The sequence below is a fragment of the Budorcas taxicolor genome, chromosome 1 (genome assembly GCF_023091745.1).
Source record: "Budorcas taxicolor isolate Tak-1 chromosome 1, Takin1.1, whole genome shotgun sequence".
Classification (NCBI taxonomy): Eukaryota; Metazoa; Chordata; class Mammalia; order Artiodactyla; family Bovidae; genus Budorcas; species Budorcas taxicolor.
In genome coordinates this window covers 197,861,189-197,875,896 of record NC_068910.1, presented here as the reverse complement: position 1 = coordinate 197,875,896, position 14,708 = coordinate 197,861,189, and the positions used below count along the sequence as shown (strand labels likewise).

At 46.2% G+C, this 14,708-nt stretch overlaps 1 non-coding gene across 1 annotated transcript; it reads left to right on the top strand.

Moving 5' to 3' along the window:
* Positions 1-11,164: 11,164 nt before the first annotated feature.
* LOC128058126 (U6 spliceosomal RNA) lies at positions 11,165-11,268 on the top strand. The gene has a single exon (XR_008200404.1). It is a non-coding gene; the product is annotated as a U6 spliceosomal RNA (small nuclear RNA).
* Positions 11,269-14,708: the final 3,440 nt, after the last annotated feature.

Sequence of the window (14,708 nt, the reverse complement as noted above, 5' to 3'; positions counted from 1 at the left end):
ACCTGCAGACAGATTTCTCAGGAGGCAGGTCAGGTGGTCTGGTATTCCCATCTCTTTCAGAATTTTCCAGTTTATTGTGATCCACACAGTCAAAGGCTTTGGCATAGTCAATGAAGCAGAAATAGACGTTTTTCTAGAACTCTCTTGCTTTTTCCATGATCCAGTGGATCTTGGCAATTTGATCTCTAGTTCCTCTCCCTTTTCTAAAACCAGCTTGAACATCTGGGAATTCTCAGTTCATCTACTGTCGAAGACTTGCTTTGAGAATTTTGAGCATTACTTTGCTGGTGTGTGAGATGAGGGCAATTGTGCGGTACTTTGAACATTCTTTGGCATTTCCTTTCTTTGGGATTGGAATGAAAACTGATCTTTTCCAGTCTTGTGGCCTCTGCTGAATTTTCCAGATTTGCTGGCATATTGAGTACAGCACTTTAACAGCATCATCTTTTAGAATCTGAAATAGCTCAACTGGAATTCCATCACTTCCACTAGCTTTGTTCATAGTGATGCTTTCTAAGGCCCACTTGACTTTGCATTCCAGGATGTCTGGCTCTAGATGAGTGATCACACCATCGTGGGTATTTAGGTCATGAAGATCTTTTTTGTACAATTCCTCTGTGTATTCTTGCCACCTCTTCTTACTATCTTCTGCTTATGTTAGGGACATACCATTTCTGTCCTGTATTGTGCCCATCTTTGCATGAAATGTTCCTTTGGTATCTCTAGTTTTCTTGAAGAGATCTCTAGTCTTTCCCTATTGTTTTCCCCTATTTCTTTGCATTAATCACTGAGAAAGGCTTTCTCATCTCTCCTTGCTATTCTTTGGTACTCTGCATTCAGATGGGTACATCTTTCCTTTTCTTCTTTGCCTTTAGCTTCTCTTCTTTTCTCAGCTATTTGTAAGGCCTCCTCAGACAACCATTTTGCTTTTTTGGATTTCTTTTTCTAGGGATGGTCTTGATCACTGCCTCCTGTACAATATCATGAACCTCCACCTATAGTTCTTCAGGCACTCTGTCTATCAGATCTAATCCCTTGAATCTATTCATCACTTTCACTGTATTATCATAAGGATTTGATTTAGGTCATACATGAATAGTCTAGTAGTTTCACTTACTTTCTTCAGTTTAAGTCTGAATCTTGCAATAACGAGTTCATGATCTGAGCCACAGTCAGCTCCCAGTCTTGTTTCTGCTGACTGTATACAGCTTCTCCAACTTTGGCTGCAAAAAATACAATCAGTCTGATTTCTGTATTGACCATCTGGTGATGTCCATGTGTAGAGTCTTCTCTTGTATTGTTGGAAGATGGTGTTTACTATGACCAGTGCATTCTCCTGGCAAAACTTTATTAGTCTTTGCCCTGCTTCACAGAGAAGGCAATGGCACCCCACTCAAGTACTCTTGCCTGGAAAATCCCATGGACTGAGGAGCCTGGTAGGCTGCAGTCCACGGGGTAGCTAGGAGTCGGACACAACTGAGCAACTTCCCTTTCACTTTCCACTTTCATGCATTGGAGAGGGAAATGGCAACCCACTCCAGTGTTCTTGCCTGGAGAATCCCAGGGATGGAAGAGCCTGGTGGGCTGCCATCTATGGGGTGGCACAGAGTCGGACACGACTGACGTGACTTAGCAGTAGCAGCCCTGCTTCATTTTGTACTCCAAGGCCAAATTTGCCTGTTACTCCAGGTATCTCTTGACTTCCTACATTTGCATTGCTAGTCCCCTATAATGAAAAGGACATCTCTTTTGGTTATTAGTTCTAGAAAGTTTGTAGGTCTTCATAGAACCATTCAGGGTCTTCAGCATTACTGGTTGGGGCAAAGACTTGGATTACTGTGATATTGAATGGTTTGCCTTGGAAACAAACATCGATCATTCTGTCATTTTTGAGATTGCATCCAAGTACTGCTATTCAGAGTCTCTTATTGACTATGATGGCTATTCCTTTTCTTCTAAGGGATTCCTGCCTACAGTAGTAGATATAATGGTCATCTGAGTTAAATTCACCCATTCTAGTCCACTTTAGTTCACTGATTCCAAAAATGTTGATGTTTGCTCTTTCCATCTCCTGTTTGGCCACTTCCAATTTACCCTGATTCATGGACCTAACATTCCAGGTTCCTATGCAATATTGTTCTTTAATGAATAGGTGTTTACTTCCATCATCAGTCACATCTACAACTGGGTGTTGTTTTGTCTCAGGCTCTGTCTCTTCATTCTGGAGTTATTTCTCCACTGATCTCCCATAGCATATTGGGCACCTACCAACCTGGGGCGTTCGTCTTTCAGGGTCCTATCTTTTTGCCTTTTCATACTGTTCATGGGGTTCTCAAGGCAAGAATACTGAAGTGGTTTGCTATTCCCTTCTCCAGTGAACCACATTTTGTCAGAACTCTCCACCATGACCCACACGTCTTGGGTGGCCCTACAGGGCATTGGCTCATAGTTTCACTGTGTTAGACAAGGCTGTGGTCCATGTGATCAGTTTGATTAGTTTTCTGTGATTGTGGATTTCATTCTGTCTGCCCTCTGATGGATAAGAGGCTTATGGAAGCTTCTTGATGGGAGAGACTGACTGAGGGGGAAACTGGGTCTTCTTCTGATGGATGGGGCCATGTTCAGTAAATCTTTATTCCACTTGTCTGTTGATAGGCAGGGCTGTGTTCCCTCCCTGTTGTTTGAACTGAGGCCAAACTATGGTGGAGGTAATGAACATAATGGTGACCTCCTTCAAAAGGTTCCATGCACACACTGCTACACTCAGTGCCTCTGACCCTGCAGCAGGCCACCGCCAACCCTCGCCTCTGCCAGAGACTCCTGGACATGCACAGGCAAGTCTGGCTCAGTCTCTTGTGGGGTCACTGCTCCTTTCTCCTTTGTCCTGGTGCACATTGCCACTGCTGCTTCTAGGAGAGTCTCCTGGAGAGGTGGGAGGGTGTGGCAGCAGGAGCCATATTTCAGACCTCATTCTAGAAGCTGGTGCTGGAGACTTGTTTGCTCATTGGCGGCAACACCTGGCTACACTTGGCCCCACCTGACATCCTGGACCAAATGCCTCAGGTTAGATGCCTTGGCTTCTAATTCACTGCTAAAAACTACTGACCACAGTGTGCCCATTTCTGGTCACTGTGTCCCTAGTTTGTTTGCTTTCTGCACCCAAGTCCCTGTTCCCACCCCTTGCCCATCCTCCAAATGACTCCTGGCCCCTGGCCTCTGTCCCCAGAGACTGGAATCCCAGCACAAACCAATTCCTCTGGCCACATCCCTGCTGTTTGCTAACTGGCATTCTCAAAACTGATCCAGTCTTGGCTTTGGGGGGAAGAAAAGGACTCTTCTACATCTTGATTGTTGATCCTTTAGGCATCCAGGAGATGTGGGAAGTCAGTTCTCTGCCTCACAGGTGAAGATGCTGAGGCCTAGACACAAACCTAAGGCCACACAACTTACAAGTACAGAGTCAAATTTTAAACCAGATTTGGCAAGGCCAAAGACAAATCTGTCTTACCTTAACACTCACCCCGTACCCACTGCTTGTGGTTTTCAGACTATTCCCCAGGAATTCAAAGTCCAGAGTAGGTGATTTTTAAACATCACAATTATTTTGTGCACTTTTGCACTTTAACATATCTTAAGCATTGTTATAAAACTATACAAATTAAAGCAACATACAAAGTTCCCTTGTGGCTCAGCTGGTAGAGAATCTGCCTGCAATGCAGGAGACCAGGGTTTGATCCCTGGGTTTGGAAGATCTCTTAGAGAAGGGAAAGGCTGCCCACTCTAGTACTGTGGCCTGGAGAATTCCATGGACTGCATAGTCCATGGGGTCATAAAGAGTAGGACACAACTGAGCTACTTTCACACACACACATGCAAAGTCAGTCTGTTTTATATCAAATTTGGGTAACATGTGCTACTGAGTTAGTGCATGTAGACCTCAAACTTGCCTTATTGTCTTGTGAATATGGAAATTTCTAAATTTCCGCATTATCTCATTAATATATTTACCTTCTTTGTATAAAATGAACAGATGTGGGGCAAGGTCATTACATCATGGAAGTGCCAACGTTTTGATATATTTTACCAGTAAGGTAAGATGGGACATCTATGCCAATTTGTTGGGGAAAATTGAACATTTAAAAAAAAAAAAAAAGGACTACTCTCTACTCTGTGTTTCACGTTCTCACCATTCTCTCACCGTTTATGTTTCGATTGTACTTTTTACTCTGCTTCCTTGAACATCTTTTCAGGATAGCCTAAATAGTACTGCCCTTTTATTAAAATTGTGTATCACTGCCTCACTGATGTATTTAGTTTCTGTGAGTTTATTGCCTATTATCACAATTCTCATTTCCCTCCCACCCTCCAAGTGTAGACTCCAGGAAGGAAGGGCCTTTGTTCTGTTTATGGCTACATCCAGAGCGCCTAGACTACTGTCCAGAATGTAGTAGGCACTGAACAAATTTTTTATGAATGCATGAATAGAAGAATAAATGAATGAATGAAAATTAATTTGACTACTTTGAGATTTTAAGTGACTATGTGACAGAGACAGGTACTAAGATGCATGAGAGTTTTTTTTTAATGATATTGCCAAACATCTCATAATGTTAGAACATAAACTTGAAAAGTGTTTTCTATGATACAATTGTGGTTTTATATCAGCTGAAGAACCCATTCATCAACTCCCTCCAGCTTATACATTTACTACTTAAGGAACAGGGACAGTTCTTAGACATGGAGAGTAATTCAACTTTAGAATAAAAATATCTTGCCCCTTCTCTTTCAAACCTCTGGATGAGTTGCATTTAAGAGAATACTGATATCATGAAGTCAGATTTCAGGAATTTATATATGCCACTGTTACCTGTGTGAATCACAAGTTTTTCCCCCGTATTATATGGCCTAGCAAGATGCAGACATAAGTGGAATGCTGAGACTACTGTAAGCATATTTGACTGTAAATATTAGTCAGAAAGCTTATTTTGAAGGCTGTGTTGATCTAAAGTGCCTCATTTTTCTTAATAGCTAGTTTCAAATGTTATACATGTGAACGTATAAGAATCAGTTCATTCCAATCAAATAAACCTGGTCTGTTTCAAGTCAGAGTTCTTTTATAATTTGAGGAAAATAATGAATTCCACTGCTAAAAGAAATTATAATCTGAAAACAATGCCCTTACCATGCACAACATCCATTCTCCTGACCTGCAGCCATCACCTGCCCTAGAAGGCTCTGGGTGGAGTTTGAAGTGGTCCCTTGCCTGCTGGAACTCACTCATGGCACAACTCACTCATGGCACTGAAGTCCAGCTTTGTAGACAGGACCAGTCTCCATCCTTCCTCTTCAGCTCTAACCCACAGTAGTTAGAGCAAGATGAAGGCCTCAGGCATGAGGCCAGGGGGAGCTAGTTACTCTGTCTCTGCCACTAACCAGTGGTGAGGAAGCAATTTCACTTCTCAAGCATCAGTTCCTTCATCTGGCAAAATAATAATGTTATTTCATAGGGCTGTGGTGAGAATTAAGCAGATAATGCTGGCAAAGCTTTTGAATAGAACTGGGGTGATGTTATTATATTTATTATTTTCATTATCATCATGTTTTAGTTCTTGGGTTCAAGGCTCTTAGGCTCTTATGTACATAAGGCACCTTGCTTCATGCCTATTTGACAGATGTATTCAGAAAGGCCAAGGATTATTTCTAAATAATATAAAGAATTATGAAATGGATTGCAGTATGAGCAATGTTTGTTTGTCATTTTGCAGTTGTTGAGCACATTGATCCTGAAGGATGCTCTCCAGCCTTGGTGTTCCAGGTGGAAGGGAAGGGCCCAACCCTGCAAACCATCATCCCTGCTGATGCATATTTCATCCCCATCAGCATCTCTCACTGCTTACCTATGGACTTTTGAAGCAATAAAGCAAAAATATTCAAATGCTCTTAACTTAAAAATGCATCCAGAAGCATCCATATCCTGAGGTGGAAAGGAACTTAAAAAGGTCCTGTGTCCTAGTCCTGTCTCCTGGGAAAGGCACTTGAAAGGATTTTCTGGGCTTCCTAGCTACGAAGAGGACTCCTTAAATGGGGAATAGCATAGTGGAACCAGGTAATGCCCCTGAAAGCCATCCCAAGAGGTGACACTCTATGATCCAGCCTTAAGAAACCAGGACTGGGGGCTCCCCTGCAAGAGCCAGGCCCACTCCTGCCCACTACCCATCACTAAACTTGAGCTGCCTGGGAGGTGGCAGTTAGATGCACTTGTTCCTCTCCCCTCCACAGTGCTCCTGCTTTAGGGTCCCTCTGCCCCCATGCTGGGGTGAGCCAGGGTCACTTTAGAAGAACAGCCTTCTCAGGTTCCTGCCCTGGTCCTTCTCAGATCTCTGCTGCCGGCTATCTCCCTGACCTGACCTTGTTGCCCACAGAATCACTGCCTCCAATAAGAGAAAGATGAGGAAGAAGCTAAGGGGTCTTTGAAAACCCCATGGCTCCTCCCACTGAGTAGTAACGCATCCACTCATACCCCCAGCCTTGACCTGTTAAGTACCCACTATACTCAGGCTCAGTGCCAGGCACTAGGCATTTGGAAAATGAACAAAGCAGAGCACCTGAATCAACCTACTCACAGTGTTGAGATGGGTACAGAGTACAAAACAAGAGGGAAGCATAGAGGCTGGGAAGGCTACCTGACCCAGTGAGATACTACCCAGGACATGGCCTGGCAGTGAGTGGAAAAACAGTTCCCCAAAGGAAAATCAGGATCCAACCTCAGGAGGGGAAATGGATGCTGAACTTACAGAAACATCCCACAAACACTCTTTACTGACACAGCTTGTAGGGCCTGTTCTGGACTCTGCCCTCACTTTGGAGTCTGGCAGACATGGTAGAAAAAGCCCTTCACTGGAACACTTTCCTTCTTGTACCATGTCCAGTGTGGCTAGCCCCTACATTTCATGTCACTCCCAGCCAAGCTGTTCATCTTTCCTGCTGCACTAAAGAAACACCCAATGGGGAGATGACCAGGAGCTATCTGAATAATGTCCACAAGTTCTTCCCAACTTCCTGTCTGGGCAATTTACTAGCAAGTATCCATGGAATAGATTTGGCACTTGGGATGTGGGAGGGGGCCAGAAAGAGGGAGGAAAGAAAATGCAATAAAACCCTAAAAGCCTGTGCTAATCATTAATTTCAACTTTCTGCGCAATGCATTCTCTCTGACAGGGAGGAAAGCCAGTTTGTGAAGTCTCACAAACTCATAGATGATGTGGGACTGAAAGAGGACCTTCGATATGTCCTGCCCAAACTTCTACCTGGCATACGGAATCCCCTCAGCAGGCTTCCTGATGGGGCCTTGAACACTTCCAGTGACAGAGGGCTCACCACCTCCAAAGCAACTTTTTCACAGCAGCATATCTTGAGCCAAGATCCATCACCCAGAAACTTCTAACACTGATCTTGGTTCTGCCCCCAGCCTCCGGTCTTGCAGTAATTCCCCACTCCACCTCTGGCACAGGTGCTACTGAGACAGAAATAAAGAGTGGCATCCAGGCAGATGCTTGTGAATGGCATTAGGCTTGACTCTGGGCCTTCCAGAGAAACTGGTCACAGACCGACCAGGACCCAGAACAGACCTTTGGCTTTTCCTCACCTTCTGGTTACAGCTGACAGTTTGGATCTTGATTGGCCTGTTGAAATCCGATTCTGCTCTGAGTTTCCAACTCAACCTCAGCTTCTATTGGCTCTATTCTGGCATCACTGGGCCTAATCCTGCCTTGTTCTGTAGCTACAGAGGCTCCTGATCACTCACTGCTCCAGTCAGGAGCAGACTTCTCTGCCATCTGATGACAGGGCTTTCTCTGATTCATTCACGCCTGTGTGTGAATCTGAAGGCTCACATTCTGGATAGACATAGGCACTCCAAGACACATGACTTGGTGAGTGGAAAGTTAGCAGGACCTTAGTGCTCCCACATGCTTTGCCCCTTGGCAGAGGACAACCTGCACAGCAGTGAGCAGCAGCCCTGTCTGACATCGCCCTGATTGGTACTGACCACACAGGGGTCCAGGCTTTCCCCATAGGGAAAGAACCCAGAGCTGACTTCCCTGCAGCCTTTAATCCACATCACTGTCCAAGTCACCCCAAACTTGAGGTTTCTGAGAGCTAAAATCATCTCATAATGCTCACTCTGTTCAATAAATGCCTACCAAGCCAAAAGTTGAGTGATAAGAAGGAAAAAAGAAGAAACTCACTTTTTACCCCCTGGATAGCACCATAGGACCTTGGGTCAGTAAGAATTTGCTGGTAAGTCAGCCTCGCCTCTTCAGCATGAGCTTCTTCACTCCAATGTTCCATCAAAACTCCCCCTTTTAAGGATTCCCTGTCTAGCGCTTTCTGCTTCTGCCCTGATGCACATTAAATCAACCTGGGCTGTTACTGGAGAGGTGAGGGTGGAGATGGTCCCCCCTTCCTAGTGGAGAAGACAATCTTCCTTTGTAGATTTTCCCTTTCTCCTGCTGACCCAGAGCACTTTTTGCCCTTGACCCTAGCTGCACAGACAGCTGCTCAAATAAGAATGAATGATCACTTGCCAGGGAATCAATGAGCCCAGAGAAGAGCCCTAAGAGGGAAGCAGGCATCCCAGTCCTGTGACATGGGTCAGACACACTTTAGCACCCACACTGCTGACCGCCCCTCCTTTGGCCCTCTACACCTGACCTCTGACCTCCGCTGCCCACCCCTCCACCCCTCACCAACCCACCATGCCCCTGGCGGAGCACAGTGGAAGAACCCACTGACGCGGCACAGGAGGCTTGCTTTCCTGCGAATAGTGTTGGCCGCGCACAGAATTACACTGCCGAGGGGCAGGCAGAATGGATGGGGGAGTCTGACAGGCCCGGAGACCCCAGAGCAATTTCACTTGGTTTTGATTCATGGCTTGTCAAAGCGCTAACCAAATATTCCATTTTCATTTTCGCCCTCCCCTCTCTCCCATTGACTGGCATCATAATTGAAAACTCTGGCGTGAGGTGTCGGGGCCACCTTTCCAGGGCCCTCAATTCCACCTGCTCAGAATGTCTTGTGCCTCAAAGAGGAGGACAGAGGGGAAAATCAGCAAACAGATGGTGTGGGGATTAGATTCACATGGGCCACCCTTGGACGACTCTGTTATCTCGGCTTGAGCAACCTGGGACTCTCCAGCCCTCTGCTGTCTGCCTTTTGAGCTTATTCCTGCTTGTTTGCTCAACTGTAAAAAGGGTTCAGGGCCAGAAAGGTGGGCTGAGTTTGCAATCACTCTTTCCCTCCTTGTTTGAAGGCCTGCCAAGAGGCAAGCTGGCAAAAGGAGAGTTTTACAATAAAGGAGCAACCTGACTTGGGGAATTTTTAAATCTTCCTTTTCTCAAATAAATAGCTCATAAAAGGCTAACCCAAATGATAGTGACAGCTAACATTTATTGAGCCCTTACAACTTTGCAGGAGCTGTTCTAAAATTTTTACATAAATGATTTCATTTCATTTTGACAAGAACATTATGTGCCACTTCTTAGATGGAGCGCTGATAACAAGGGATGCTAAGAAGCTTGTTTGAGGTCAAACAGTTAAGAGTGATTAAAGAACATGATTTCAGTATACAGCCAGCCATCTTAATCTGTATGTCATGCTTCCCTGAGCTCAAAGATGGAGACCTAAAACAAACAGGTATATAGAGAGATGATAGCAATAAATTAGATGATAAATGGATACATAGATAGAAAATAGATTCATATATATATATATATATATAAAATAGCTAACTAGATGATATTTTTCATGGTAGTAAATACAAGAGTCTTTACCTGTACATTGAAGGTTGATGGTGATAGAAGAATCCCAGTTGTCCTTGTCTGTTGGAGATGGAATGGTTCAGCTACCCTAGTTCTAGGGTCCAGTTTGAAAAGGTGGGGAAGGAAGAGAAAGAATTAAAGGAGCTGAAGTTCTGAGTCTGTGTCATCAGAATGTGGTATACCTGTAGAAACAGGAGCTGTCCAGACCCTCTGCACTCACTGTTGTGCTGTGACCTGGCCAGGTCAGCAACTGACACAGGAGTGAAGCGCAGGCTGGGCAAGCCTCAGCTGGAGAACGAGGAGCCTGGACAAGTTGGAATGCCAGCCAGTGGGGCACTCTGGCCTGGGGTGGGAATGAGTGACTGGAAGGCAGAGTGGAAATCTAGGCAGGACCAGACTTGGGAACCCTGTGTGTAGGGTTCCAAGGGAACGAGATACCACATCCAGTGCAATCAACGTTCCTGTGAACAGACCTACAGTTGAGCTCCTGGAAGCACCCCAGGGCAGGACCCCAAATGTGTCTTTATCGGGCACCCCAGATGGTTCTGGTCATCAGATGGGCATGGAAACTTCAGAGGTAAAAAAGTGAAGGTCTGAAAGAGCTTCATTCTTCTCTCTGCCACTTCCCAGGCTGCCTGCCACTAGCAGGTGATCGCACCACCAGCTCCTTCCTTGACCCACCCACACAGGCAGTCCGCTCACTCTCTGAGTTCAGGGCTTTAATAACTGGTTTCCCCAGAACCCTGAATCCAGCAAAGTTTAGGTTTGAAATTTCTTCTGCTTTCTGCCACAGTCCTACCGCCTGGCGTGCAATCTGCCCCCAGTTCTTAGTTGTGACGCATGACTGAGCCCCATGATGCATCTACCTGCCCTCTGCTGCCTAGGTGCCTAGATGCCAGACACAGAGGCCACCTAGGACTAGCTCGAAGACAGAAGAGTTTTTCCCTTTGCCTGTCAGAAAGACCATGCCCTGAGTTATACTAGTGTGTACTAGTTGTTAGTGCTGCTATAACTAATTCCCCAAAACTTAGTGGCTTAATGTATAAATTTATTATCCTAAGGTTCTGGAGGTCAGAACTCTGAAGTGGGTCTTACTGGACGAAAATCAAGGTGTCAGAAGCTCTGCATTCCTTCTGGAGGCTCTGCAAGAGGACTCTTGCCTTTGCCAGCTTCTAGAGGCCCCCACATTCCTTGGCTTGTGGCCATGCACTGCTCTCACCTTCGCTCCCATTTTTATCTTCTCTCCCCCTGACCCTCCTGCCTTCTTCCTATCATGATCCTTGTGATTATACTGGACCCATTCAGATGGTTCAGGATCACTGCCCCATCTCAACATCCTTAATTTAGTGCTTGCTTCAGCAGCACATATACCAAAATTGGAATTATACAGAGATTAGTATGGCCCCTACACAAGTATGACATGGAAATTCATGAAGTGTTCCATATTAAAAAAAAATCCTTAATTTAATCACAGCTGCAATGTCCCCTTTGCCACAGAACATGACATATGACTCAGCTATGGACATGTATGAGGGACCATCGTATATTCTACCACAGGTTAATAATGCACATATCACCTTCCCCTGGGTCAGCAGAGGAAGTAGAGGCCCAAGCTTTGAGAACTGGGCACACACTTGGGAAGGCTTCCCTGCCCAGGAGCAGAGCCCAAGTCTTTCTTGGACTGAGAGTCCACCGAGTGAGACACCCAGGGAGCATGAGGGTGCACTGTGGGGAGCAGATGTGTGCACATGCATGTATATACACACATCTGTGTGCACATGTGTATACATGGGTCAGAAAAGCAATTATTTGAGGCTCTGAAGGCAGTAAGTGCTGAAAACAGCAACCCAGAGAAAGAGCAAGGAGAAGGCGGCTTGGCAGCATTCTCTAATTATTTGGCATAATAAGAACGTGCATCTCAGATTCCCAAGACTCCTCACTGCCGAATTCATTTCTCCACGGAAGCTGAAGAATTCAAGAACGCTCTAGTGCTCATTTCATAAAAAGAGGTCTGAGGAGAGCAAATTGCCTTCTGCTGTCTTGGGCTGCACTGGGAGGCAGACGTGGTCAGCTGTTGCCCCCACAGCCCGATCCTCAGCCTCTGAACACAGATTTGCTGATCAGACCCCGAATGGCCCGGGCCTTTGCAAATAGGCTGTTTCACTCAGTGTGTGGAACATCTCTCTCTAAGCACACAGATGGGAAAGCCTCTCTGCAGAGGTGAGTCATTAGTTCCCACCAGAGCAGTGAGACGCTCGGTGGAGGCCTCCAGGGCCCTGTGGGGTGGGACCTGAGGACCACAGCAAGGGAGGAAAGCAGAAACATCTCAGAGAGAAGGGACTCCTCCCGCCACAGGCCCAACTCCAGGAGGCGCCACTGACATTGTGGGGGCCTAGAGGGACAGAAGAGGCCTCCGTGAGGCCCATACAACACAGCTCTTTTTCTAGAGCCATCTGGTCAGGTTCCAGAGCAGGTGGGGTTCCTGGCCCCAGCTCCAGAAGGGCGGCTGCAGGCTTCTCTGGGTCCCTGGTCTACCCAGCACTTGTGCAGTGAGAACAAAGACACCTCCTGGGGCTGTGATTTTCAATAATGCTTTCAAGAAAACATTCAAATAACCCAGCTAACAGCCTAAGCCCATCTGGGAGCCTACAGGATGGAGTGGGGACAATCTTCATTCTGTCTCAAATGATGGTAAATGCATCATCTTTCATTTCTGAGTACTTTTGTTTATTTTCCTATTTGTGACTTTTTCACGTTTATGTCCACCATTTACCTCCTATTTTCCCATTAATTCTATTTCTTGCTTATCTTTCTCTCTCTGTCTCCCCTCCCCTTATTTCCCCTTCCTCATATTCCACAATTTCGTCTCAACTCTTAGAAATACCTCCTCTCCGAAGAGATTTCCCTCTTCTACTTCCAAACCATCCCCTAAATTCTTATTTTAATAAGCTCCCAACACTGATCTTCTTACAAATCATTCTTTGCCATTTTGCAATTGAACCAGTGTCTTGGTTAAAATGAAAATTTCCCAGGGCACACAATAAATAATAAAAAAGAATAACATAATCGCAAGGGCTATGATTCTGAGCAGAAGGAAATAATGTGAAGCAGTTGAACTACATTTTGTGAATCAAAAGGCAAAAATGAGGGGAGGCGGTAGGCTGGAGCCTGGCTCCAAAAGCCCTCAACAGTTCTGGAACCTCTGAACATTAGCTTTGTTGAGGGCACTGATCTTGGGAAAATAAACATCTCTTCTCACAGAGACCTACCCTTTGCAAGACCTGAGGAGTCAGTCTTGTAGAAAGAAGGAACCCAGTGTAAAAGAAGGCTTGCAAAGGAATTTTCTGGAGGTCCAGTGGCTAGGGCTGTGTACTTCCAAAGCAGGGGACATAAGTTCCATCCATAATTGGGGAACAAAGATTCCACAAGCCACATGGCACATCCAAAAAAGAAAAGAAGTTTTGTGCAAAGCTAACAAATCCTTAGTGCCAGGCTCCATACTGCACATTGGGTTTCCAAAGGACCAACACAGAACACTCCCTGCTCCTGTGGGCCTTGCCATCTTGTGGTGAAAGGATTAAGGAGCACTAGACTTTAAGGGTGACACAGGCATGATCCCAAATTAGAGACATTCGATTACAGCCCTGCCTCTCTCCAGGCCTTGGTTTCCTCCTTGGTAGAATGGGGGTAATAAGAGAATCTCCTATTGTTGTGAGCTTGACAGGGTATTCACTCCTATAGAGACCCAAGCCCAGCGGCTGGGCACAGTGACCACTCCATTTTGAGTAACCCTATGTTGAGAATGAATAGGCCTGATAAACTAAAACATGAAGCCCTATGGAGCCTGAAGGCAAGTTTTCGAGAGGGGTGATAAATCGAGGGGCATGGGATGTTACATAGGACCCTGCTGCTATTGTTTAGTTGCTCAGTTGTGTCTGACTCTTTGCAATCCCATGGACTTGTAGCCCACCTGCTCCTCTGTCCATAGGATTTCCCCAGACAAGAATACTGGAGTGGGTTGCCATTTCCTTCTCTAGGGGATCTTCCCAACCCAGGGATCAGGCCCACATCTCCTGCACTGACAGGTTCATTCTTTACCACTGAGCCCCCAGGGAAGCCCCATGTGGTACCCTAGACACTGGCTAAAGCAAGACTGGGAAACTTCAGCACGAGGTCTAACCCAGTGCCCTGCCCCAGGAGACAGTGAAACTTCCCCCACCCAGACAAGGTGGTGGGGAGGGGACCTCTGCTGCTGAGGCTGTGACCAGAACCACCCCTAGGAGGTCTGAAGGACACTGCTGTCCTGGTGTTTCATGTGGTTCCATTTCACAGATGAAAAGCTGAGGCCCACAGGAAAGTGGCTCAAGGCCCTTCAAGGAAGCTAGCAAGATAGGGTGGACCTCTGCCCATTGTCTGGACAGATATGAACACAGTTGAGGCAACAGGGGTGATGGGAGCCTCCCGGGTGAAGCTGAGGTGCTATTGCACAAGCAGCAAGAAGGTTTGGCCCCCTTGAGGGCACAGGGCACAGACAGCTGTGTTGCCTAAGTGTTGATGGCTTTGTCTCCCCATGGCGTGGAGTTTAACACAGGTGCCATCGCAGAAGGCAGGAGGGAGGAGGGAAAAGTTGGGCCCTGGCTGCCCACAAGCCATCTATATACCTGCAGCAAGTCCCTTCTGCCCCTCCCAGCCTTGTCTCATCAGGATTGGCTTGAATTAGAACCAGAGTCTCAGACTAATAGGCTTAGTGGGTGGGGCCTGTCTAGGGACCCTTCCTCCTTCCTCTCCCCCTTTCCACGGCTCTTGAATACCGTTAATGGACCAGCTTGCCCTCTCCAATCCATCTCAGGTTTTCCCATCCCAAATTCTCCCTCTCATCAGCATCATGCT